Raw genomic sequence first — 24,187 nt, 5'->3', positions numbered from 1 at the left:
TTTTCGCAGAATGTCCGGTTTTTTTGTCTCATATTTTTAGTCTCTTCCTCATAAAATGTGTAGTTTTTTTTTTGGTAAATCATTGAGGGTTGAAGTCACTAAACAGTGACATACGTTTGAACTTTAGACTTCATAGCCTTCAGAAAATGCATGCTGAAACAAATCCTGTTATAGCAACTTTCTAAGTTTATTAGAGCAGTATTTAAAATCGGTCCCTATTTTTGGGTTTTCGACCCCCCCCCCCATTATTTTAATTCTTGTCCAGATTTCTTGTGCTAAGAGGTTGAGAGGTGTAACCCCATCCATATATCTCAACCGCTGAGCATTAAAATAATGACGCTGGCCTTTGAAAGTCATATAGGAGGTTCGCAAAGAGGCACGCTTTCTTATTTCACAGAGTAGTATGCATTTTTATACGAGGCTAGGGTTACCACCTGTCCCACCTTGCGAGGGACAGTCCCTCTTTGGGCAGTTGTGTCCTGCAAACAATGTGAAAAAATGGCAAATGTCCTGAGATTTTAGGACAAAATTATTTTCTATATTTTATGTAATAGTCACATAAAACAGTTATTCTGTATCTGAAACACCTAAATGTTATAGGAAACAGAATAAAGAACTAAAATGCTACAAGAATACACTTTTATTCAGGCAAAAAACTGAAGTTCTGTCCTTTGTACTGGCCGTGGGTATGTTTTGCCCTGCAAAATCTGATGTTTGTAGCACAAATGTCCCACTTTGGGCATTTGGAAAGGTGGCAACCCTATACGAGGCTAGTCTCATTGCAGCTATTATTGCTTGGTAAAGTATCCTTTAAAGGCTTAGTTCAGTTATGTGAACAATTCTGTGTTTATGAAGTCATTCAATATACCTCGGAGAGGCGAAGCTGAATTGGGGGGTCAAAGGTAATAAAGATGTACGTAAATTATAGCATTTGAGATGTGCGACCCCCCCACCAACCCACGGCCACCTAACATTTAAAAAAGGCCACCTTGTCAAACAATACCCCATAGTCAGGGCTTATGAAGGCAACATTTCACTTCTTATCTCCTATGCTTTTAAAATGTTTGTTTTATAAGCAGTCCAATTTGTGAGCATTCTGCGTACAAATGTGCAGACATTATTATTTTTAGATTTAAAAAAAATGTACCCAGTTGAGTACCGCAAGTACACCTGGCTACACATTTAGTACGGCAGGCTATTAAAATTATAGATGTGGCAGGCTGTGATTATTTTTTCCATAATTCAGGTTGAAGAGGAGCAGTGACTGTTTAGAAGAGAAATTTGCGCATCTAGTAGGTAGGGGACTTGGTCTCAGGGTGTGCTAGTAAAAAAATGTATGCTTCTTAGAAAGGGTTACAATCTAGAAACGATTTTTCACTTTTACAGGACGTTTCTGATTTGGGTAGTTGTGTCCTGCAGAAAAGTGTGTGTGTGTGTGTGTGTGTGTGTGTGTGTGTGTGTGTGTGTGTATGTATGTAAATGTATATAAAAAACAAACAAAAAAAAAATATACATATATATATATATATATATATATATATATATATATATATATATATATATATATATATATATATACATATATATATATATATGTATATATATATACTATTTCCATATCACAGTAATATATCTTTCTACATTTTTACATTGCTTGTTCACCTTCCTTGAAGCACACAGTGCACTGCACACAATAAGCAGTATTTTTACATCAGAAATGACATATATATAGGCTTGTTTTAGCCAAGGAAAAGAAGTAACACAATGGTCTATTCATACAACTACTCAGACCAATTATTACCAATTATTTTGAGCCAGCCTGTCTCAGTGAGGTCTGTTTATAATAGAATTTTGAATGAAAGAGAAATGTTGCAGCTCCTTTTATGTAAAATAGTAATTATCTGATGGGAAACTTATACGAATTGACACCGATAGCCATCCCCATCGCTTGAAGGCAAAGTATACAGGCTTGTTGATAATGATTTTAGTTTGGAATTAAAGTATTCACCAGTGTATGTGTGTGCGTTAGGGTGATGAGTTTAGTACTTGTTATTACTAATTGAGATCCATCATATAAAAGGATCTGACATTATTGCACTGCGAATCAGGAGGCATCCTATGAGCATGTGTAAAAGAATTAGTAATCAAATTGTAGCATACCTCTCAACTGTCCAGATTTCCTCGGAATGTCCAGATTTTCACCTCATACTTTTGGTCTATTCCTCATAAAATTTGTGGTTTTCGTCACTGAGGATTGAAGTTACGAAAAATGCTATACATTTAAGGTCTTGTTTAAGGAATTCTTGCCATATCATAAAACTAAGTATCATGGAGCCAATAGCCACATTGAAAAATGACATGTTTATAAAGTCATAATACATAACATATAAATCAAATAAGAGATTTTTGCAGGGGGGTGCACCCCCTAACATGTATGCATATGAATACAGTTTGGTAGTTCAAAGAGCGGATAACAAGAAATCCTTCTGTAGACATTTGTAAATTTACTGTAAAGCACAAAGAGCAAATATTACTGCAAGATGGATGATGGTGACATTTCCAGCTGTAATCAAACAACTGAGCTCTTTAGCAATTTTCTTTAAACATACATTGGATGGGACTTCCATTCTAGTAATTTGATGAGGTCATAAGTAAATGTTTTTGTTCATGACTTTCTTGTTCTTCTAAGGCTCTATATAAAATAAGGGTTCATGCTGGCCCTAGCCCTGATGGCCTTAGTTGTTTTCTTTGTAAGATTAAAAAGTCATTCTCCCATATCTACCATATGTATTTAGAAAATCATTCTTCAGGTTATCTACCAGAAATGGGATGTGAGGCTGTTGTGGTGCCAGTTCATGAAGGGGGTACATCAGATATGTGGACAACTACAGACCTGTTATTTAACTTGTAAGACTGATAAATACTACAAAAACCTTATTATGCTTAATGTCATCTAAGATATTATGTTTTGATGTTAACATGGATTCTTTCATTGTCATTCATGAACTCAAAAATTAATTAATTTTCATATTAATGTAACTGATGCATTGATTCTGGATTCCCTGTTGAGGTAATATAGTTTGACTTATCCAAGGCTTTTGATACAATATAACAGCAGCCTGTTATTAAAACCTTGTCATCACCAGGATGACATAACTATGTCATCAATCACCTGTAAAATTATCCAGGATCCCCTCTGGTTGTCCAACATTAAATACCATTCTACATAATTATGCTCCCAGTTGGTTATTATGATTCAGTGACCAAAAACTCTACTCTGTCCACAAGCCTATCAAATCTGCTGGGCATGCTCTGTACTTGTACCATGTTGCTGAGGCCTGCAACTCCTTGTGACATCCCCTCTCTGAGCCAGTAATCAAGGTGCCTGAATCTATCACCACTGACACTGGAGAGGGACATACAACTGGAACAAAAATGGATACACCCAGTATTTCCAGATGCAGCTATCTGCCTCAAGTACAATTTTCCCTTAAAAGCACATGGGGAACATACTCAGTCTGGGGTCTGGGTTTCACTCTCTCTCTCCAGGGCCACAATGAGACTCCCCACTGGCACAACTGTAGAGTTCAGTCCTCAGCTGAGTGTCCATGCCAAGTCCTCTAACACCTTCTCTGTGAAACCAGTGCTTCGTGCCCCTGTTCCAAGCAGATGACACACACACTCTTTGAGATTTGATTTGTATATATACACACACACACACACACACACACACACACACACACACACACACACACACACACACACACACACCTGGGAAAGGCTGGCACAGATTTACTAGGTATGCCCCCTTCTGCCCAGACTATAAGGTAGTTACATCGCCACTAGACACTCCAAAGTCAGCTACTCTAAGGCTCTTGCAAGGGTACCCAATTATACTGAGTGGAATTAATACTAATACAAATGGTAGTTTGACCAACAGCAAGGCTTTCATGAGCAGCCAGAGCTGTCACCACACATATATAAGTACTCTCAGAGATTAAAATATTCTCTAAAAGACCAGCCACAATGAAAAGTTTAAATATATTTAATAATAAATAGTAAAATAATGTGAAAATACTAAATATCTCATTGCAGTAAACACCAGTTTCAGTCACAGGAAATATTAAAAATAACACAGGTGGACAGGTTGACACAGTTACAGAAACAATACTTAACTAATTTTTTGACTGATCTAAAGAATTATTATTCCTTGATTACTTACTAGAGCAAGGCAAGATGAAGTAAGTGAGAGATCTTCTTTGTCAGGTTACAAAAACAGAGTGCTTTGAGACTTCTGTTTCATGTAGTATTAAACATTATTTTAGTGATAGAATACAGAATGACATCACATACATATGGTCATCTGAATTCTGGTTCCCATGCTTCCCCCCTTGGCTAGAAGCTGTTAGGATTTAGCACATATGTGTTAATAATACACACACACAGAGCCTTGCTGCAGCTCCGGGATGTCGTAAAACAATTTCAGACCTCCACCCTTCCAGAGTAGCAGTTAGTTCACCCCAATGACAATGCAGGAAGTTTCTTAGTACAGACTTTTTGTCTCTGGCTGCATTGAGAACTGTAAGATACAATCTTTATGGCCTAAGCCAGGTAATTTAATTTCAAACTATTTTCAAAGTTTGAGATTAACCTCTTCTCTTCTAGTATCATTTGTTGAAACATATACATTTAAACAGTTGCAATAATACATGCATATTTTTTTCTATCCAGCAAGGCACATTGGCACATTTTTAACAAGCAACTTTACAAATACATTTTCAACACTAGCATCTGTACAAATCAGTTTGATATTCAAATAACATATAATTATTTACTAAATTCCAGCTAGCTGTGCTGGCATATGTTACACATCCACTGCCCTACTTCTCCTGGCATAGCTGGCAATACTTCACATCGTCCCACTCCTTACCTGTATCCAATGGTTCAATACCCTCCCTTCAGTCCTGTAAATCATTCTGAAATACTTCCTAGCCAAAATATGTGTAAATTCTTCCCCAGCCCCAGGACAAACTACATCCTTAAATATGAACACGTACCCAGTAATACCTTAAACATTCTCACTCCCCCTTCTTCACTCATTTCCTTATTTCAATCAATTTCTGTCTGACTTTCTATCTACTGAACTTTCTATCTACTTTCTATCGACTGAAGGGAAGGTATTGAACTGATGGATACAGGTAAGGAGTGGGACGATGTGAGGTATTGCCAGCTATGCCAGGAGAAGTAGGGCAGTGGATGTGTAACATCTGCTGAAAATGGGCACATACCCAGTCAGACTTTCCTGGTAATCAAATGTCAGTAAATAAATGAATCAACTGTATCAGTAGTTGCTTATTGTATCAAATTTGCCAAGTTATGGTAAAATATTTATATTCTGATATTCTAAAAGCATTTCTCCCCGGGCCTCCGCTGAAAACAGGATCTGTGGAACCTAGTCGGACTTTCCCGGTCAACAAATGTTAAATAAAAAGAAATAAAAATAAAAATAAATAAATAAATGTGCCATAATGTTGTTTTTTTCTCTCACTTCATATTGTAATTTCTGTTTATATTACAATATTTTCACTTTATGTCTAATTTGGTAGAATTTATTTAAACTGTATATGTTTTATGTTATTTTTGAAGATTGTAAAATTATTGTAATTATATGTTTGTATAATACTTTGAAGCTTTTCTTCTTGGGCTTCTGCTGAAAATGGGCACATACCCAGTCAGACTTTCCTGGTAATCAAATGTCAGTAAATAAATGAATCAACTGTATCAATAGTTGCTTATTGTATCAAATTTGCTAAGTTATGGTAAAATATTTATATTCTGATATTGTAAAAGTGACCCACAATGTTCAGTTTTGTGACCTTTCCTTTTTAATATATTTATGCCCACTTTTCCTTCCATGGACCATATTTGGGCAGGCAAGTACACTGATGATTCTAAAGTAGGATCTATGGTCACTACCCTGGGGATAAGAACAATCTTCACTGATATATGGACTCCTTATTTCAATGGGTATCTAAGAAAGAAATATCATTTTATATTACAAAATTTAACTTATTTCCCTTTAGTTAAAACAACAATTCATATTCACATTCTGTTAACAGTGAAATGCTGCCAGCATTTGAGTGTGTTAAGGACCATAGCATCATGAGTGAAAGGGTCTTGAATTTTAACAGCAGCATAGTCATGATTATGCATATGTATTTTATAATTATCAGAAATTTATTGCAAATAGTTACTTCTAGACACTGTGATGTCATGGTTCCCTTATAGAAGCATCAGTTTAGCTTTATATAGAATATGTTTCAGCATTTTGAGTCTTGGATTGATGCAGAATTTTTTTACCGAAAGACTGAGTATTGCTCAACAACTTTCTTTTGATGATAGATTAGCTAGGTTGAAGTTATTTGCATTGGGCTACAAGTTCTTTAGAGGTGATAAAACTTTATTCTGCACACTTTTTAACACTGAGCCCTTAGTCAGTATACTTGGCATTTTCTTCCCTCCTCATAGTCAACTACAAATGTGAACTGCTTGGCTGATATTGACATACTCATTTCTGTAGTTAATTAAAACGTCTGTAGCATTTTATATATGACAGGTGTGGACTATGCCTGTTTTGAAAGTTTAGCAGACTACTACGTCAAGAACTTTCAGACCCTGCCAAGACAAATGGGCTGTGATAAGACTATATGAGCAGTACTTCACAGGGTACAGACTCGTATGTAACCTCTAATGATGTTTTGACTCTGGTTATCCCACCCTACATACTTATCATTGTACTTATATTCTACCTGCCCTCCATTTTTTAATATATGTTTACAATTCCTTATTTGCTGTCTTTGAATCTACATGAAAATATAGATTCATTATTTGTCCCTTTTCTGTATGTTTCATGGACAGTGTTCATATGGACTGCCACATGACCATGTTAGCACAGATCCTAGTAACCGTAGTCTGTGCTCGCACAATTTCTCATGGAACAGACTTCCTAGCAGGTGGCTAAAGGTAGAGTGATGTAAAAGAGATGGTCATTGTCAACCATGTTGAGAGCAGACAGGCTAATCCACACCCCCCCCCCAAGTCATGTAGTGATCCCAGAGTACTCTTATGACTGCTAATTCAATGGTATTTTAAAGATTATGACAGTGTAAACTATATGGTACTAGTATATGGAGTGCTAAGACTTTTACCTGATCACTAGCCATTCATTTCAGAGAATTTCTGTAGCTTAACTTCCAACAGCTGCCAAATGATATGCCTTATATTAGTCACAGCTGATGCTTTCCTGTTGTACTCAGTTATCTGATGACCATTCCCTTCTCATTGTAACAGTGATTAATGTTACTGGATTTTTTTTATTTCAGGCAAATACCCCCATCCCCCCTTCTGGGATTACTACACTTGCATTCCCAATATTTGTTGCATTTTACTTCATTTACACCTTTCTTTCTTCCCCTCAGCAAAGCAACTAGTCCCAAGAGGCAATCTGCAGCACATACAGACTGTATACTAACTTAGCTGGTTGCCTAAATATTGGTAGTTCACCCAGTTTCACCATATATTAAAATATCTCAATGTTCATGACCAAACACAGAATTATGAATATGATTTTCATTTTTAATGGGGTAGTGGGTGCAGGGGGGCTTGTGCCCTGTAAAAATTTTTTTTTCCCATTATATGTTCAGTTAAGAATGTGGTGATATTTTAGAGCATGGTGGTCTACACTAGAATCTACACTAGACCCAATAACTGCCTCACAAGTACCTACTGATACCTTACACCTCCTTACTCCTCCTCCTTCACTCATTTCCTTACTTCAATCAATTTCTCTCCCCCAACTATCTTATCTAAATGTACCACTGTTTTCTCTCACTTCATATTGTAATTTCTGTTTATATTATACTAACTTACATTTTATTTCTCTAAACTGGCTAAAACTTCTCTAAATATTAAATAATTGTTATAGAAGTTGTATCTATTCTTGACCAATGTTTTCATATTATGTCTAATTTGGTAAAATTTATTTAAACTGAGGTGTTTTTGTATTATTTTTCAAAATTATAAACATGGGTAGGGCTCCTGCATAGTATGTGACAAATGCACATACTTTTGCTATTAGTTTGGTCACATAATGAGGAAGCAGAATCTGCCAGTTGTGACCTTAGAGAAGCAGCTTACATATAGAATTATGGATATATGGTCCATGCTGTTGTGAACATAGGAGAACCAGGATAGTTTTTTGGGTGGTGGAGATGAAAGTGTGGACATATTGACATATGATTCTGATGCTTGGAAACAACTAGATCACCAACCAGGAGAAATATTGTTCATTTTCATTAGAGATCAGCTACTGAGGAGTTAGTGGAGCTGCCAAGTTCCGAACTAAGGCTTACATAAGTGCAGAGAAAAATTAATCTGAGGAGGAAAAACCTCAATAAGGAAACTGGTTCCATTGCTGGTGATATTAAACAACCCTTTAGTTGAGGTTATATAACCTTAAGGGAACATTTGAATATGTAGTTAATGTGTCATCTCTGCAAAGTGTATAAAAACATAAAGGCACTGGTGTGTTGATCTGGTTTAAGAGAAGGGAATTTAGTACCTATTCACAGGTACATAGGATATTCCATTCTTAAAAGACTTGGCTCCACCCCTTGGATTGTTGGAAGCTGAACCCATGCAGACAGCTCATGTATATGTAGGGATATTTGGTCAGATTTCTGTCCTGTACTGGTGCAGTGAATATACTGTTTCAGTGCAGAGTATGTGTCCATGTGAGACTGTAAGTTTGTCACTTTTATGTATGAGATAAAAAGCTGTAGTTATAACCCTTGCTGCCTGAAGGAATATGGATGGACTGTGTACGAAGGTGATGATTATTAATACCCTACCTCAGTTAAATATGCTTTCAGAAAACTACAGCAGCTACCATTATGTGCACCTCTCTGCAAATAATACAGAATAAGTTTAAGCTTAACTGCTCCAAAACTATCCTTCAATGAAGCTGTGTAGACCAACCAGGCATGAACTTGACAAGAGCCTGAATTTTCTGGAGCACTTGCTTGTAAAGATTTTCTGAGGTGTAAATGGAGTGCAGTGTTTTCTGTGTGAGACATATCTCAATCAGTTGCACAGTTTTGTTAAGCTCCTTGTGCCTATGGCCTTTTCAGTATTGCTACATGTATCTGATCACTTTGTTCCTGCAAATGTAGAATGCTGTCATAGCTAGTACCTAGTTATTAGGGCATTTTTATTAAATTCTAAATTATAATAATGACAATAAAAGGTTGTGGAGTGGTCTTGTTAAAGAAGCCAGTTAGTTGTTTTCCATGCCAATGTATTAGTGTATTAGTAAGAGGATGTATTATGTAGGCATGTGAGCACTTGAGATTGATTAACATTTTCGTTTGATTGCTGTGGCATATGTGTATTTGGGACAACATGTGTTCTGACAAAGGTGTGTGTGGGTGAAAGCTAGATAGGTGGAGAGTGAATCAAGAGCACATGGAAAAGTATGAACTGGTGTAACTGGTTCTCATTTCAGTGTGATGGCTTTGTGCCAGATGACGTTTACTAGACTGTTATCATACTCTGTAGTGGTACTATAACACTGTTGTTACTGCATTTCTACTTCTTGTATTGTAGATAGTTAGGGCTATCATATGCTAGAGCACTATGTTGTAGGCCTACGTTTGAATTGCTCTGTGCCCATTTGTGTTCTGTATAACTGAGTCCATTACTCAACTCATCTAAAGCTTCTGAGTTATCCTGAAACTCATATGCCTAATGATTCTTTTAATGGTCACCCTTTAAAAGTTATGCTTGTAGCTTATGGCCTTACCTAGTTAGAAATAAATAGCCTTTTATTCTGAGGTTTACACCGAAGGCATCTTTGAACATTGGTATTACTCAGCCATACCTGGAAGGCTGGATCAGTTTATTATCAGTTTCCTTGAAACTTTCAGACGTGTCTCCTACCACGTAAGTTTTCTTGTTATGTTTTTGCTTGTCATTTGTGCATGCACAGGTACATAAGTCATTGAGAATATTTTCTGTCATCCATTTTTATCAGCTGTGTCCATTCATTGACCTTTTCATTCATTGTGTAGAATGAAATCACTGGTGTATTACATACAAAATCGAAAGTAAAACTGCAAGAGCAAAACTGTTCCTAAACCTGTGTTTTCGGTCTTTAAGGGCTGCATGCTCATGCAGGGTCACAACCGTTACTCTCCGAGGAATCAAGGGAAACTATATCTCTTGTGTCTCTGAAGTGGTTTCTTCTGGATGTGGGGGTGCCAAGCGCCCCATTTAAGGGATCACAACAAATTATATTTATATAATACATTTATATTTTATATTTATAATCTCTGTAGAGACAACAATATGTCTCAAGTAAGCTTTACGGTACAAGTGAAACTCGACTCGAACAAGAAAAGTAGAAATATATTTTATATTTATATTTGTATAATATTTAACTTCTTTACTTTTTAGAAGAATAGTAAATACCATATCCAAGAGATAGATGTGTTTCATTCTTGTGTGTCTAATTTAATTTGTCAGGTGTTCAGTCAGTGATACAGGTTAATAAAGAATTCTAATTGCCTTTTGATCTGAAATATTCTCAAACTTTACCGATGACTACCTTGTACCCCACCTTAGCTTTTGTCTTTGTCTTTCATTGGTGGTCTACATTTTACTCTCGGTCTTCTATGTAGTTTTCAAAAGATTCCTGAGAAAACAAAAAAAGCATGTTTATCTTCTTTGCTTGCCATTCTTTTGAATTGCTTTCTTTCTGTTTATTAGCTGGGATTAAGTCTGTGCAGGGTGAACAGATTTAGTTTCTGGATATCCAAGGACATAACGAGGTCCTAGGCTACATACTGAGATCTGTGTTGCATAAGAAAATAATAAGCAGAGCAGAAGCATTCCTGCAAGCGTAGAAGGCAGATTCACTCAAACATGTGCAAGCTGTTGAATAATTTAGTGTGATACTAGTGCTTTGTAATCCACTTGCTCAATAACTGAATCAGTCAGTAGATTACTGACCATTGTTACAGGAATAGGCCATATTTGAATTAAAATACATTTATGGTCATTTAAGGGATGCTGTAATATAATAACTTGTTGTAAGTTGCCCTTAATTATATGGCACAAAGTTTACCATGGAATTAAACAATTTACATTGACCAGTTAGCACCATTTGATTTGCATAGCATATACTCATACATTGCTCAAAAGAAACATGAAGTTAGGTAGCTGTCACAGTTTGCCTAGGATTAGTCATATTAAAATTAATATCAGTTTTGAATATTGCAGTAAAACATGTTCACCAGTATTATAGAATTCATATATTTCATATATTTTTTCAGTCTTTACTCCCACTGCCTTTTTACCATCAACCCCTTCCCAGCCAGTTTGTTTCTCCTTCACTGGAGCAAGGATCAGCCAAAACATGCCATCATTTAGACAGCCATTAAGGGTGATTGGGGGATTTAACATCTGGCTTGCAGAGCCAAAAGGGGAGATGCAATGGGCTGTCCACACTGGTCATTCCTAATTCCTTCCAAGGACTGTTGTCTGCAAATAGCCTCTACACGCACAATAAGTATTTTCCCATCTTCACTGGACAAATCACATTACTGTAGACTGTCACTGAGTGCCTACCCTCATCTCCACCCCCCCCAGGAGAGAAGAAGAGAGCAGGCCACATTGCTTCACTTCTCTTCCTATCTACCTTCGTTGTCTTTTGCCAGGGCTGCTAATCAAACCCCAATTGCCTGGATTACTGTAAAGTTCATAGGTGTGTACTAGGCTAATGACCACTAGGGCCTTTGTAAGTCTAGCCATGCATCCCAAATCTCTGACAAGTTCTGGTATCTTGATAAGTGTAAGCAGGGTCTTGGGAGATTAAACATTTACAAGCAGAGGCCTGGGAGATGAACCATTTATAGGCTGCCTGTGCCCATTAGAGATATAGGTGCCAAAACAGGGAGAACTTCCTGTTCCCCATCCAGTTATCCAAGTTACATTTGAATTGGGTTAGGGAGGAGCTCTGCTTCACATGGCTGGGGAGCCAGTTCCATAGATGGGGTAGTCTCTGCGATACATACCTATCTTTCCAGTAGGTCCTATTTATATCACAGGCAAGGTTTAAGTATTTGGAATAGGTGATTAAGGTGCTGTTTATTTTGTGGATATGTAGAAAGAACGATCCAGGCTCCTCCAGGTTCACACTGTTTTATTATAAAACTGAAAATTAAGCACTTTCATCTCTTAACAGCAAAGACTGCATCAGAATAATTCAACAACCACCTGAAAGCACTTTATATACCATTTTAAACACAATAGACAACTCTGCTAACCAGTCCACACAACAGATGTCACAAAATTACAACTTCACACAACCATAAGTCTCCACCCTCTCTTTTTTAAAAGCATGCTATATGTCAATATAAAACATATTAACTTTTATATTTACAAAAATATTTTTGTGTATCTATATATATATATATATGTATGTATGTATATATATATATATATATATATATATATATATATATATATGTTAATTTACATATACTTGCATGTTATATCAATCCAGTGACAGAAGTGTTAAAAAAATAAAGTTTGTCTGCTCTTTCATGTAGCATAGTAATAATGGATATAGCATCATTTATCCCTGGAGGGAACATAGCTGCCACTCAGTTTCTTTTTTCTTTGCCAGATTTCTCAAGTCACCACCCCGGGGTTCAGGCTTTACATGCTCCACAATACCAAGCACACATTTTTTTAAATTTAAACAATTCTGGGAATGCTTAAACAATGCACTACTTTGTTTTTTTATTTTTTATATCATTTCTATGTTCATATATTCTAGTCTTGAGGGGACGCTCGGTCTTGCCTATGCAAAATGTAGTGCGTATAGAGCAGGTAGCTAAGTATACCACTCTACTAGTGGCACAATTTCCCTTCTGAAATGTTATGTCACTTTTCAGTCTGAAAAAAGTAGAATATATGAACACAGAAATGATATATGTTCCAATTGTTGTATATGTCTGGTTAGGTTCATATCAGAGGGGGCATTCTTCCCAGTAATAGGTCTGATGAATGCTGAATACAGTGGAACAATGACCGCCTTGGACCTAGATGCCATACCTTTGTTTATAAGTTGCACACAATAGAATGATTTCCTCATTGCTGTAGACACATGGCTCTGATACAATATATTTGTCTGTGCCAGCCCTAAATGGAGAACATTAGTGTTGGTGGGGAATTCTATGACTCCTCCTAATTTGAAATCATCTGTAAATTTGGTCAGAGAACCTTGACATTGGCCTCCACCTCTGAGAAGTAAATGCCAAACAGAAGCAGTCCTAGGACCAATCCCTGAGGGCAGTGACCAGCCTCTTTGTAGAGGTGGACTCCTCAATTCTATCTTCCTTGGTCCTGTCTGTGAGCCAGCTGGCTATCTGCTGGTTGACATAAGGGTGTATACCTATCCTCTCAAGTTTGTCAGCAATGCCTGAGTGGGGTACTGTGTCAAATGCCTTGACCAGGTCAAGGTAAACAGTGTGAACCATTAGGTCATGTTTCATGTAATTTAGAAGGCATCCTGGGATATTGTCTGGGCCCATCAATGCAGTGCTCTTGGGCTTTGAGAGACAAAGAGCATTGAGGACCTGTTCCCTAATGATAGTATGGGGGGGGGTTATATTTGATGGGATTTTCTGAGGAAAGGTTGACGAGAAGAAAGAGGGGTAAAGTTAGAGCTGAGTTTGTCTGCCAGCAGGTTTGCTACATCTTCTAACTCAGTATAGATGGCTCCATTAACAATGAGATCTGCACAAAACTGTGTATTGCCTTTGAGGTTGCAGACATAGCTAAAGAATGCCTTGTGGTTCTCCTTGGCCTGGGAGGCCAAATTTACCTCATATGTGGCTTTGGTAGACTTTATTTGTCCTCTAGGTTGTTTGTTTAGTTTGATGAGAATGCTTTTATCCTGCTGGGTGATACACCTCCTAATTTTTGCCACAAAGGCTCCATCTTGCTACATCACAGAGCCAGATAATATAAAATTCATATTAAAACTGTGTTCTTTAAGTCTTTATTAAAAAGCATATCTTAAGCTATAGAAATTATTGTTCCTATTTGGTGTCCTTTACCGATCACATGAATAAAAAGAATTACACATATATCTAGTTAAAACAATTTGAGAAGCAGCCCTGATAAGTGAAGACGAAGTCCTGATTAAGGCATAACCTTAAGGGTGGCACTGGATGCTAGGTTATGGCTGTGGAAAAGGAGGTTTGGATGAAGGAAAAAATGGATCAAACAGCATAGCACTAGATAAAACAAATAAAAAATATTTGGATGCTTGAGGCGACTGCAATAGGTTGTCAGCTTTTATAAATCTAAAGAAGCAGAAGTAAAACCCACCCCTATTTATGTCTGTATCAGTCTTGCCTGTCTTTTCTACATTTCTTTTTTTAAAGTTTTTTATTGGATTTTTAATTTGTAAAATAATCACAACAATATTTACAGTGAGAGATTTATGAACATAATAAAAAATGTCAACTAAACCTCATACACAAAAGAAAAACAACTATTTACAGGAGTGTCCATTAACCATCAAGTCATTCAAGTTATTATACATTGCATTAAATCTAAATTGCAGTTATTTTTGCTTATCAGGCAGGTCTCTGAGTTTTGTCCTTGCATTGTAGCAAGAGGTAACCCTGATTATTCTTGACTTAGTTGTAATGATTTCCAGGTCACAGACTTCAGCTCCAATATTTAGAAATTCTTTGAAGGCGGGTTTAGAGTCGTTCTTCCAATTCTGAGTTATAACCCTTCTCGCTTTAGATAGTATAGACCACAAAATATGATACTTCATTTTTCACACATATAGGAACAAGAGTGCTAAAAAGGATTAGTGAGTTTGATAAAACAAATTTATCTCCAAAAAAGCCAGTGAAAAAGATTAATGTTATTCCAATAAGGTGTTAAGATAGTACAGTCAATAAATGTGTTGCTAATCAGCTTTAAGTTCTTGTTTACATCTCCAACAAACTTGTTTCTGCTTAAGCATTAATTCAATTTTATGTGGTGTGAAGAAAAATCTATGCAAAAATTTCCAAGTAAAGAGATTCCATCTAAGAGATGAAGTTTCATGTTTAGAAGATGTTAGAATTATTTTTTTACCTTCTTCACTCGGAGGTCTATTATTAATTTGGGTAAAATAGTTCCAATAATAGTCATTGCAACTTTTTGTTTCTCTCCTTACAACTCTATATAATTTAAATAAGAGACCCTGTCCCAATGTGGTTTGTTGCATTAAGAATATTAGATATTAAATTAATTTTGGGATATGTTCTCTTATCCTTTGTTGCATTAACTTAATTTCCCCTTCTACATGTTGTCTGCAGGATTGTACATCTAGCCACCACGTCTTTATCTAAATTATATTTGTTCTTAATATAATCAAGAAAATGTAGCTTTTCATCTTTTATTAATTGAAACCAATATAGCAGATTTTTCTCTTTAAATGTGATCATTGCTTCTAAATTTGAGGTGGAGATGTTATTTTGGGTATATGCCATTGGAAATATAAGGAAGATCCATGCATTATATATCAGGTTCATATATATAAAATTTTAAAAGTATCGAATATAGTAGAAATGAAATAGGAGTCACTTGTTTGGTGACTTTTTCCTATAAGGTAATCCTTTAATAACCAATGTAGACTGTTATTTAATATGATATAATTATTTAAATATCTATAATGTTTAGAATTTATAAAAAAATTCCTAAAAACTCTTTCTACCTAGCTGTGTAAGTGTTATTAATACAAAGATATATTATTTTTATAACTGATGATAATGAATATAATTCTAGATTTGGTAGCCCTATCCCTCTTGCCGACCATTCTCTCATATGATGGTTTCTCTACATTTCTGATGGCCCAGTTCTAATTGAGTCAGAGAGATCAGCTTCAGTATGTTCCTAAACAAATTCAGCTCATACGAGTTGAATATTAGACTCTTGTAACTGAAATATATATAAATACACCAAGCATTATACATTCTGATGTGGGTGGGACATTCATTTGGCTGACGGATCCTGCATTCCATTGATTCTTTGTTTCATTGATCATTCTATGTAGTCTAGTGAGAGCTCATCGAGCAGTAGGGGCTAGGAAGTTGTGTGATCTCAGAGTTAATATATTTAGTGATGGCCCAGCACTGACCAGTGGGGTGTCACAGGGGTCAGTGCTAGGCCCCCTACTGTTTGGTATATACTTCTCAGAAGTTCAGGCCAAAACTAAGGGGTTGTGGCTGACTAAGTTTGTGGATGGCTGCAAACTAGGTACAAATATTGAATCCCTAAATGATGTCAGTATACTTCAGGAGACTCTTACAGAGCCCAGTGATTGGTGTCTTAGTCACAGTCTCAAAATGAATGGTAAGAAATGCATCATCATTCCCTTTGGCAAAAACAATCTCTCTTCACACTAGCAGATCAACAACAATACCCTAAGTACCTACGAAGTGATATGGGATTTCGGATCACAAGTTGACTGCAACCTTAACTTTGACTACCATCTGTCTACTGTAGTAAGGAAGGCTTTCTATGTAGTACACTTGATTAGTAAAGGCATCTCCTCTAGAGCAAAGGAAGTTATAACCCCTCTATACTCTTCACTAATCAGCCCCATAATTGTGTATAACACCCCTTTTGGCATGTCCCTTACAAAGCACCTGCAGCAATTGGAAGACCTCAGAGGTTTATAACAAAGAAAATCAAGGGTCTCCACCACGTGCCTTACACAGACCGAGTAAAGTCCCTGTCACTTTACTCTGTATCATGTAGACTTCTTAGGGGAGACTTATGCCTGGCATGCAGATCAATCTCAGACCCAAACCTAATGAATTTGCTGCATATCTGTAAATCAATTGGGACTAGCGCTACCCATTCCAGGGACCTAAATATGGCTTGCAACTTGAATAGGACATGCTGTAGGGACAGATTTGTCTCCCGTTGACTGTCTCATCTTTGGAATAGGCTGCCAATTCATGTGAAACAGAGCACCTCTATGACATTGTTTAAAAGGAACCTGGACGAGTGGATGGGGCACCGTAAATTCTTACTGGGGATAGCGCCCACAACCCTCATGGACATGGGCAGTCATTACTAAATACAGTCCTGGGTATTGACTAGAGTTTCTTTGGTATTACATTGGGTGAAACAGCTAGGCTTGAAATGACTTCTGGGTTGATAGCCTAGTAAACTCCTATGATCTTGGTATTGTCAGAGGTACAGAGGCTCCCCCCCCCCTTGCAAATAAATAAATAATTTGTTGTCTTCTTTGTTTCTTTTTAACTATTATATATATTCGTTTTTGAGAGTGATGAAGTGATGGTTGTATATGTCTGGCACAGAATAATGGTAGAGAAACACTCGATGTCTGAGCTAAAGAGTAATACAGTCATATAACAGAGTTACCTGCTCATAATGGATAGATTGTAGTCAGTTATTTCTCAACACCCTTAAATATTGCTTATATTGTTTAAAACTTAGATCTGTTATGGAAAAACTGCTTTTCCTTTTGTATGTGCAAGATTAAAGATATTAGGAAACATGAATGGGTCCAAAATTCTTTAACAAAAGAATATTTGGTTCTTAATCAATGGACTTCCTTAGGGATTACATTATTATCAGTTGTTATTTGGTAAGGTATATATTCTAAGTTTGCTAATAATAATTGTTTGTCATGCATACCGTATAGATATTTCCCCACAAAGGATTCTAATTTGTTGGCTGAGATAACAAATCTTAATATTAACCTCAAAAAATGTTGTCACCTCTTTAGGCCCAAGATTATGGAATCTACTACCTTTGGGTGTCAGACAGGCTACATCTGCACCCAAGTTTAAAAGTCTTCTTAGTGCCCGGGATGGAGGTTATGACCCAGGCTTTGACTGGATGTAGTCTCTTAGCTTAAATGAGGCCTTGAGACTGCTAGGTGTATTACATGTAACATTGCAACATTGCTTTTACGCAAATGCAAGTTGCAACTGTAGGAACCTCAGCAAGACAAGTCACACGTGTATTTAGAGAATGCATACTAGCTGTTTCTGAGGTTGTAGGTTCATCAGCCATATGTCTTTCATGTATCCCTTCTGTTTAATAAAACAGTTAGGAAAGTTATAGTAAGTTATTTTAAACAGTACCCAATAAGGTATGACATAGCATGGCCAAGACCTTACTGAAAATACAACAATACACTAGCCCTGGGAACAAAAATGTGTTAAAAAAGAATATTGTATGACACATATTTGTTTGGCTGTGCAATGCATATCTGGTAATGTTCTGAATGTGAAACTGCTACTGATTATTTTATCTGTAATAAAATAAAGAGTTGGCTTTATTCTCCTTGTAGCTTATTCAGACCTGTTTATTATTTAATGGTTTAGAGATTTATCTTTACATTCTGCAAAACTACAGCAACAGCCTTTGGTAAATAACTTTTCCACTGTATAGAATATACTTTAATTGTTATACTTAGTAAATAGATTTAAAATTTGAACTGGCCCACTGCAAAAAACCTGCACATGAATTATACATATCTAGGTCATACCTGCATAGTCACATTCTTCAAAGTTTACAGTTCAATGACTCATTATTGCATTTCAGCCTTATTATTCTATAATTTCCATGTCTTTAAAAGAATAACACACAAGGAAATCTAGCTAAAGTTTGCACACAATGATTAGCTCTGCTGCCTCCAAGACATTGAGGAACACTCAAAGGAGGCAAACATATCTTCACCACTGACTCACAGATTTAATATTCTAAGGCTTATAAGATTGTTGTCCATTTGGATTAATCAAGAGGGTCAAGTCTAGAACTGGAAAAAGATGTTTCAGCTATGCTCTATTACACAGATAGAAACTGTATTCCTGATGTCTGTTACCTTTATCCAGAATTATGCCCTGATTCTGTGCCCATTTGATTCCTCAGAAGGTGCTTCATCCAACTTGACTCTTAATGCTACACACGAGCCAAAGGCATGAGCAGGACCTGCTACCAGTACGTCCATCTAATCTGGACTGAGCTTCAGCCACTTTCATAAAATCCAGCTCTGAAAGACAGGATTGGGATTACCTACGACTCAGGTAGACCAGCCCACATATCCAGTTAGCAAAGAATAAATAAGGCCAAAAGCACAGGTAAAGCTGAATATTATCCATGCAGCTTTATAACTTGCTCCAGTTCCTGAAATGATCACCACTAATGAGATTGTTGATAGTAATAAGTATAACTGACAACATTTGTTCTTGCAGCATCTCAAGGACTGACTGGGGAACTGATTCAACAGAGAAACAGATACCAAAGCAAACCGGCTGGTGTCTTCTTTCTAAATGTGAGTTAATCTTTTGAATCATTGTACCCCTCCATATTACATGGATGCAGGTGATGCACTCCAGTAATAACACGTGGTCCACAGTATCAAAAGTTAACAAAATATCCTGAAGAACGAAGATGAAGCATAATCTTCTATCACTAGCAGATGGATAGATTGGTTATATATTGGGTAAGGCCAATCTATAACCAAGTGGGAAAGGTTATTTCTAGCACAAAAAGAGAAACTGGCTAGGCTTAAAATGTCCTGCAAGGGAAGCTGGCCTAGTACTTACCTATGAACCTATAATAGCCAATAATGGCCTAACAAGGGCTGTCTACACATGATCCTTCTTCCAGAAACCAGCCTATTAGGTGATATCATGAAGGTCACAGTGGACCAAGTGCCCCTCTAATGGAGAAGCAAACAACATTTTATTGAGATTCCCTAAAACAGGGATATTAGGACTTCCCTATAATTTCTTAAAATGTATGATATAAAGATGGTTTCATTATAGGCAATTTACAACCATGTCCTTTAGTAGTCCATTACAAAATGTTTTTGAATGATTTCTTAACACTCCCAACAATGATTAGTCACTGGCTAAACAAACATTCAAGAAGATTGTGTGCATGCTCGAGATCTAGAGTGCAAAAACTTGGATTCTTCCAGTTGAATTTCATCATGACTTCCAATATATATAGTAGTTTAAAGCATGATGCAGTAATCAGTAAAGCATGATCAAGTAACAAGGGAAGTTGTGAAGTCATCATAAAACTATCACAATGGTGAACTATGCAAAGAAAATGACAAACTGATCACATGCTTCACAATATTTTTAACTGTATAGATTGAAAATGAGGTTGGTCTGTCTACAACTGCAGAGGTGGTCTCCATGGAGAGGTATTCTGTCTACTAAGAGCAGACTGGGGAAAGCATAAATAATTAGATATTGGCCTGCTTTTGTCAATATCCAAGAAGAATATTTTCCTCTTTTCTGTCCATTCTGAATCTTCAGAAGTACCCTAGATATCAGCAGAAGGGGTGGAAAAGCATACAGGAACATTCCTGCCCCAAGAAAAGAAAAGGCATATGTCTTCCAGGCCTTCTTGTATAGAGTCCAGCAACAGACTCTTGCCAGCTTATTGTCTAGAGAGGAGGTAAGTAGGTTTGCTTAAGAAAATCTCCACAAATGGATTAAATCTTGGATTCTCCTTGATCTGGTTTCATTTGTGAGGGTCTGCCGTTTTCCTGTTCAGTTTTACTGTGACAGAATGTAGAATGAGCTTGTTCTGTGAAGCTATATTCCAAGCTAACATGGCTAGCCTGCAAAGAGGGTACGGCCCAGTTCCCCCTTGCTTGTCTATGTACCACATGACTGTGGTATTGCCTATAACAGCTTGAAGAGTTCCCATGGACCAAAGATGATTTAGAGAGTTGACTGCCTTCATCAGGGCAAGCATCACTTTTATATTTATGTGCTTGCATCTGTCCATGGTGTTCCTTGGTGTTCCATACACCTTGCACTTTTATCCCTTCAAAGTTGGAGGCATCTGTAGTGACTGGCTGCTTTGAAACAAAGAGGGAGAAAGGAAGACCTTGATTTAAGAATATTTGCTGTCTCCATCAAGTGATTTCTCTTCTGACAAACCCCAACCCTGGGATTTGAAAAGACAAAGGCTTTTGATGCTGAGATCAAAGAGACATCAGATACCATTGCATCTTTCTCATGTGGAGTTTTGCCAGGGCTATCATAAGAATCATAGATGCCATGAGACCCAAAATCCTGAGGTATTCTTCTCACAGTTCAAAACAAAGGCCAGCATATACAGTCAGCTCTCCAAAACTATTTATTTAGTCATTCAGCTTACCTGTTTCAGCATTACACTTTCAACAGTGCTATAAACATAAACACCCATTTCCCATCATATATACATCAACCCTCACTCTCATATAAATGATCATTGAGACCAGGAAAAAACAACCTACTCAGTCTAATAATGATACACATCTTCTCTTTTCTAGCCGATAAAGCATGCCTTCCCTTGTAATGACTGAAATCTCAGTGAAAATCTTTAAAAATAGATCTATGTAGGGATCTAGCTTTCCCTGTCGTAGAAAAGTTCTTTGAACTAAGGTGTCAAGCTGACACCCTGAAACACAATCCTGTAATGTTCTCTTGGAATCCTGCCTGAGGTCCAGATAAATAGCAATGTGATGACAAGTATCTTTTAAATCTAGTGTTACCAGAAAACTTGAATACGGAAGAGGAGGCAACAAGTTGTGAAGTGACAACATTTTGAACTTGGGCACTATCACAAACTGGTTAGAAAAGAAAGATCCAGAAATGATCTCCAAGCATTTTCTTTCTTTGGCATTAACAACATACTTGAATAAAAAAATATTCCTCACCTGGTAAGCAGGAATTGTTTCTACCACTCCATGGGACAGCTTGTGATGAAGAACAGGTGGAAATAAAAGAGTCTGGTCTGGTGAGTGAGGGATTACCCTCTGGAAAGGAGCATTTCAGTCAACTGCCATCCGTGACCTTGATGAATGATCTTCAGAACTCATTTGTCTTAAACTATCTGTTGCCAAAGAGAAAAGAAGAGATTCAGGACGTTCTGGAAGGAAAATGGGGCTGCCAGGATGGGACAGGGGACAAGGTCCCTTAAAGAGTCATTCTGGCTTGTTGGACTATCCTTGGCTTTGGGAGGTTCCTAGATTCTTTTTGGAATCCCTTGCCATTTCCTCTTAAGCATCTGTTTACCTGCATTTTGTTGCGACTGCCTGTTTTCTTTTTTTTTTTTTGTCAAAACTGGATGAGGGGATTAGAAAATCCCTTAGAAAATTTGGAAAAGTAGGGCTGAAAAATCTTATCCCTTTCATCAATTTTCTTATTAACTGTTCAGCAGAGGGTTTATATTACCAAAAAATGCTTTAAATAGGCGAATACCACAACATCGACACATAATGATCGAAGAAGCAAAAGTACGAACAGCCACTTCAGCAAATTTTTTCCCAGGGAAAAAAAATTGCTTGGCCGTGATCAGAAATGTGCCCTTTTCTTCACTGTAGAACAATCTTGGAGTTGGTATATTTAGTTGAGGGGGAGGGGCTTCAAACCCCCCACACACACTTTTGTAGGGTTTGATAGTTTGTTTTGGTTTTTGTCGGCCGAGCAATTTTTTTTTTCCCTGGGAAAAAAAATCACTGACGTGGCCGTTCGTACTTTTGCTATTTCGATCATTATGTGTAGATATTGTGATATTCGCCTATTTAAAACTTTGATTTGGTAATATAGACCCTCAGCAGAGGGGCCAAAAAATAAATCTCTACCCAAAAGAGAATTTAAAATTTAATTTCTTATATCATCTGGGATGTTATGAGAATGCAGCCAAGCAAACTTTCTCAAAACAGTACCTGTGACAATAGCCCTGCAAGAAGCATCATCAGTCGCACACTGTAAACAATGAGTAGTGACTTGTACAACAGAAGAAACAAAATTTATTTAATGCAGATTTTTCCTCACAAAAAGAAACTACAGCCAAAGCTTTCCTCATACTTTCACAATTAGAACAAACTAATATATGTGCCTGGTAGTTCAAAATTCTGAAAAATCAAAGTTGCAGAAGAATACATTTTTTCCCTTACATTTTAATAATCTAACCATCCTTATCAGAAAGAGTAGAATTGGACCTGTTTAGTAGCAGTAGGATCAACTAAAGCTATAGCTGCTGGTCAGATTTGGGAAGAGTGTATAAAAACTTAAGACTGAGGAACTGTACACATCCTATCTGCCTTTTTAGGTACAGCTGGCTGACTATCAGGAAAACTGCAAGCAGTAATACACACATCTTCCAAAGGTGACATAACTGGAGGAATGGGAAAAGGTTCTGAAAATTCTTTCTGTAACAGCTGTAGTATTTTCTGAGGGACTAAGAACGCTCAGTGTTGTCAGACTGAAAACACTGCCATATTCTGAAAATAGTCTCAGAGAAAGAGACCCCCACCCCTGGGAGAATAAGAGAACGAGCAGTTTTTTGAGTCTGAATCAGAAGTCTGAGGAAACAACTGTATCTGTCCCTTCATCTTCCTATCCAGATTCAGAGTCTTGAATCTATTCAGAAAAAGATGAATTCCTCTTTCTTTTACCAGAAACTGCTTTATAAGAAGGACCAATAGTCTGAATTAAACCCTGAGCCAGAGACAGTAAACTACTCCTGTCCAAGGAAATTTGAGGAGGAGTAGATAAATGTTTAGGTTTCTGTTTCTTTTTGACAGAAGAAATTGGGCCAACAGTGTCATTAATGGCAGCAGCAGCTCCAGAGACGGGTATACAACATTCTGTCAAAACAAGGAAGCCTTCCCTGTTCCCTCTGTCTAGACCAATAAGAGTAACTCTCTCTTGCCCACGGAGGGGATCCCAACAGCTGTAGATGATATTGCTAACTTGCAGTCTATAGTGGCTGTAGGTGCTACACCAGAGGGATCCATGGTAAAAGATAAGTAGTCTGAGTTGCAACTAATAGCCACAGCAGAGTCACTCACCTGCAGCTGAGGCAAATTGCTAACCTAACTTTTTAGTTTTGTGGCTGGAAGAGGGACCAACCGTGGGACCGAGCGTTTGTTCCATGGTCAAGTCGAAAATGATGACTCTTTCCCAGGGAAAGCAAGCAGCAAAAGATGGTAAAAATTTAAAGTCTTTAAAAGTAATTTTTTTTTCACATAAAAGCATAGTAAAAAGCACTTTAAAGTAATGTC

The 24,187-nt window shown here is 37.1% G+C and overlaps 1 protein-coding gene across 1 annotated transcript in view; it reads left to right on the top strand.

Moving 5' to 3' along the window:
• The window catches only part of LOC122793654 (C-factor-like), a 309,477-nt gene that overhangs the window by 397 nt on the left and 284,893 nt on the right, over window positions 1–24,187 (top strand). The gene's annotated exons all lie outside the window — the stretch shown is intronic.

Source organism: Protopterus annectens, chromosome 2.part0 (genome assembly GCF_019279795.1).
Source record: "Protopterus annectens isolate FY-2018-M chromosome 2.part0, PAN1.0, whole genome shotgun sequence".
Lineage (NCBI taxonomy): Eukaryota > Metazoa > Chordata > Ceratodontiformes > Protopteridae > Protopterus > Protopterus annectens.
This window is presented reverse-complemented; position numbering and strand designations above follow the sequence as displayed.